This window comes from Dipodomys merriami, unplaced genomic scaffold (genome assembly GCF_024711535.1).
Source record: "Dipodomys merriami isolate MVZ:Mamm:240054 unplaced genomic scaffold, mDipMer1.0.p SCAF_262, whole genome shotgun sequence".
Lineage (NCBI taxonomy): Eukaryota > Metazoa > Chordata > Mammalia > Rodentia > Heteromyidae > Dipodomys > Dipodomys merriami.
This window is the reverse complement of record NW_027204071.1, coordinates 134,424-138,825: the sequence shown is the minus strand read 5'-3', so window position 1 is coordinate 138,825 and position 4,402 is coordinate 134,424. Positions and strand designations below refer to the sequence as shown.

The window sequence follows — 4,402 nt, the reverse complement described above, 5'->3', positions numbered from 1 at the left end:
CACACACACACACACACACACACAAGTACATGCACAAAATGGCAGGCAATATTGTCTCTTAAATTCTTATCCAGATATTGGACAACATCCCACTTATTTGTGAAGGGTTTTCCTTGATTATTTTGAAGGAGGAGGACAGTTCATGGGACACAAACGACAAGACTTTAGTGAGGAATGCTTTATAAATGCCTAGCTTATAAAAATAACAGGAGTACAGTTTTTATCTTTAAATATTACATTCCTTCAAATATAGTATTTTAAAATAATAACCATTGAATTATGAGAAGACAACGCAGCACCTCTTCCCTTCTCCCCTTCCCCTCGTTCATAAAATGTAATAAAAGTTTCAAAAATGCTCTTCTGTCTTACAAAATGTTTGACTACATGTATAATGTTTGTTTTTCAATACTTTTTTTTATTTTCCCACCTCTAGGTACTTACCTTTTTTCCAGCTGACAGCACACAGAGCCTTCAAGAGCAAACAGAAAATTAGGAAACAAAAAACCTAACTATGTCCTAGTAAGTGGATGTCAATAATACATGCAAGAAACACATGGCAGGCTGAGAGGGCCCTGAGAGGCAAAATGATTTGTGCAGGATGAGAAGAATAGTGACAAATAAGGGTGGGATCTGAGCTAGGAAGGGCTCTTTGAGACTGAGACCATGACTTTATCTAGGCCTAGCTGATAATGTTGGGATTTGACAATATCCACATGTGTATAGAGTGAAGTAGGAAGGGAGATTTCAGTCTACAGTTTGTCTTTGGGATGGTCTTATGTGAGCAAGCAGCTTAGATGATTAGGCTCTGAGATATGACTCTACCTCCCTCATAATGGAATAGAATATGGAACTCTGAGGGCCAAGCAACTGTAACTAAAAGTCAACTCAAGCCAGCTCACTTGGCCTGTGGCTCAGGAACAAGAAAGATGCTCCTGTATTGTTTTCAAAGTTCAAGAGATTCAGGTCTCAGGCATGAGTGGTGTGTGCCTCACTCGATGCTGCAGACATTGATCAGTGCTAAACCACGAAACCAATGTCTCAGGCCTTGTTATAAGAAGAAACCAAGGCAACTCCGGCAAGGTAAAACTATGACAGGAAACCTATTTAATCTCATCCTAGCCCACACTAGAACCTTCTTCTTGTGTGCTTTTATATGAGTAGACTGAGAGAATATTTACTGTGTAGTTTTCAATCCACTCTATTACAATTACTCAATTTAAGTGTACTCCCATTTCCATGTTTCAAAGATCCATTCTTTTTTACCAACCCAGTGTGACAATGAGTCAGCCCAAACCCTGAATATGCCTTATAATATATGGTGCCTGGACTCAGGTTTGCTGGAAATTCTGGAAATGGACCTGGTCCCTGCCTACCAGAAAGGTGATCTCTTCTATGTTGGAAACTTCCTCCACCACTATAGAAAGCGGGGACAATAGAGCAGTTGCTGGATATTCTGTTTAAAAAGTGAGTATTCCTTAGCCGGGTACCGGTGGCCCACACCTGTAATCCTAGCTACTCAGGATGCTGAGATCTGAGGATCAAGGTTCAAAGCCAGCCTGGACAGGAAAGTCCATGTGACTCATCTCCAATAAACCACTAGAAAACCGGAAGTGGTGCTGTGGCTCAACTGGTAGAGTGCTCACATTGAGTTGAAGGCTGAGGGATAACATCCAAACCCAGAGTTCAAGCCCCACGACTGACAAAAAAAGTGAGATTTCCTCCTTCAAACCCAAGACTGATGAGACCCCCTCCAGAATATTGGAATAATTGGTACCTCTCTGAGACTGTATCACTGGGGTCTTATCAAAGGAGCTTGGCTTGAGACAAAGAAGAGCAGTCTTCGACTAATTCCTTAGGACTGGGCTGCCAGAACATTTCATTTGCCTCATAAGCTAATGGAGCCTTAATGATTTTCTTGCTGAAAGAATAGGATTAAAGGAATGAGCCAGTCTCATCCAACCTCCACCCTCATCTAGGAAATCACTATCTTGGAGGCCTTTGAAGGAATATAGACAGAAGAAAGGATGAAACTTGAATTTGAATTTGGGGCCTGAGTCCTGTAACATTCGTAGCACTCTACCAATTGAGCCCCAAGTCTAGTTCTGGCCTTTGGCTGTTTAAATGAAGATAAGTGTCTTTAGATTTTACAAACTAGACTGGGTTCAAACTGATTTCAATCTGATCCTCAGATCTCACTTCCTGATTGCTAGGGTTAGAGGCATGAGCCATTCTGCAGTTATTTGGAAAGATGTATATAAGCACACTCACAGTATTTCCATGAAATTGTATAGACATATCTTCACTTTTTTTTTAAAGTTTTTATTCATTTTTTTATTTTTTTATTTTTTAATATTATTTTATTTTATTTGAGAACATACTGTACAGAGGGGCTACAATTACATGGGCAGTATAATGCATACATTTCTTACCAAGCATTGCAGCCTCCTCCTTTGTTTACCCTTCACCTCCCTTCCCAGCCTCCCCCTCCCCCACCCAATTATACCCCCCTCCCCCCCCACCGACATTGTAAAGCTGGTTTTGACATGACATTTCATGTTTACATTACCATTTGTGACTTAGACAGTCCCATGTGTGTCCTGTTCAGAAAAGGAGAAGCAAAGAGTTAACTTCTTTCTCCCATTGGTACAGATCTTTCTACCATAACTGGGAGGAAGATGAACAAGTGAAAAAGTAAGTGGACATTGGCACAAAGAGAAAGTTTGTCCTTTGAAACTTGGTACCTTTGATGTTTCTGAATCAAAGTCAATTTTCTTCTTTGCACATCAGTTGTTATTTTCATCAGAGGGTTGAGGTTTGGCACATCAGTGGATAGCAGATTACACAGTTGTGGATGTGGTTGTAGTTTTGGACTCTCATGGATGCCAGGGAGGGCTGTATATAACAAGTCAGATCCATTGGGGAAACAACTTTCTCTTCTTATCACAGGGAGAAATTTTTAAGATTATATTTGAGAAATTTCTAGAAGTGGGTTGTGAGGAGCATCCTGCTTGCAGGAGTCTCTTCCCACTTCCCAACATGCAAGTCTTGCCAGAAAGAGTCTATAGTACAAGGTTCAGGATGGAGAGGGTGGGCTCTCATTTTCCTTTTCACTAATCTTCCCACAGCATTGTTTATTCTATCCTCCCTATGTGGATGGACTTCTACCCTGATGATTTCTATGTGCCTAAGAACCATGACACCCTGAAAGAACTTACACAGAATGTCAAGATCAACATGATCTCTTCAGACCTGCTCTTCTGCTTACATATTCTTCTGGACCAGCTGGAGGAACCCATGACCCATGATACCAAGAAAAAGAGGAAGAACTTGTTTAGATGCCTCAGGGCTCGTGAGGAGGGATGGAACCTGGGTCTCTAGGGATGGGCCCAATTGGTCATGAGACCTTAGTACTCCTCAATTTGGCAAAATGTCTTTTTATGGATATTCTATGCCAGGTATAATCTGTTCTCCTTTTGAAAGAACTTGGAAGTAGCCACTCATTTGAAACACCCTACATTCTAATCAGTGTTCAATCCAACCTCAAATTCTACAGCTTCTCCCATTAGATCCTCAGAAGTTTAGTCACACCTTAACTTCTAGGGTCTACTCTAAGATTTCTGTACCTATTTACATTCTCAGGTTTGCATCACCGTAAAGCAGCTCCTGCAGAGCTCCAGATAAAGAACCTATCAGTGATGTCGTCAATGGTGACTGATTGAGATTGGAAGATCTCCAGAAAGCATGTGAACATAGAGGATTTTTTTTCAATTTGTAGAAAGGCCCAAGTAGGTTTTGAGTCCTGTGGACATCCCACTGGTTCTGAACCCCACATGTGATGCAGGTGTACCTGCACATAACACCAAGGATGAAGACAATCCAGAATGTCTTCCATTGATGTTCACAATCCAACTAGATCGCCACCAAGCCAGTCAAAAAAACACTTCTTGGTGTGCAGGGTAAATGTGTGCTAATGGAAAATGACCCCAGTCTATGTTCAGGAAAACCAATGAGTGAGGTCCAAAATCTAGATTCAGTTGAGGAAAGGGAATCTTTCCTCACAATACCCAGACCAATCTGACCTCTTGCAGGGGATTCAATTTCAAATTGAGAAATTAGAATCTGTCTCTACCTGGACTCAGGAAGAAAATCCTGTCTTTAATGAGGAAGTAGATCTCTTTGAGGACTCTGTGGGAGAATTTCTGATTCCTTCTCCTTTTCCTGAGACAATCCTTTTTTTTCTTTATGTCCTGATGTAAAAGGTTCACCCTATTTATTTTTTAACTTTATTCAAATAATGTTTTTGACATATTCTAAAATTCATGAATCCTAAATATATTTCTTTTTAATCCTACAATCTGAAACATTGTGCATATGTGTTCTGGGGGGGAACACAGAGAGACAG

The 4,402-nt window shown here is 40.7% G+C and overlaps 1 long non-coding RNA gene across 1 annotated transcript; it reads left to right on the top strand.

The window, feature by feature from the left end:
• Nucleotides 1-984: 984 nt before the first annotated feature.
• LOC138837109 (uncharacterized) lies at nt 985-3,576 on the top strand. The gene is made up of 3 exons (XR_011375181.1): nt 985-1,080; nt 1,272-1,464; nt 3,126-3,576. It is a non-coding gene; the product is annotated as an uncharacterized lncRNA (long non-coding RNA).
• Nucleotides 3,577-4,402: the final 826 nt, after the last annotated feature.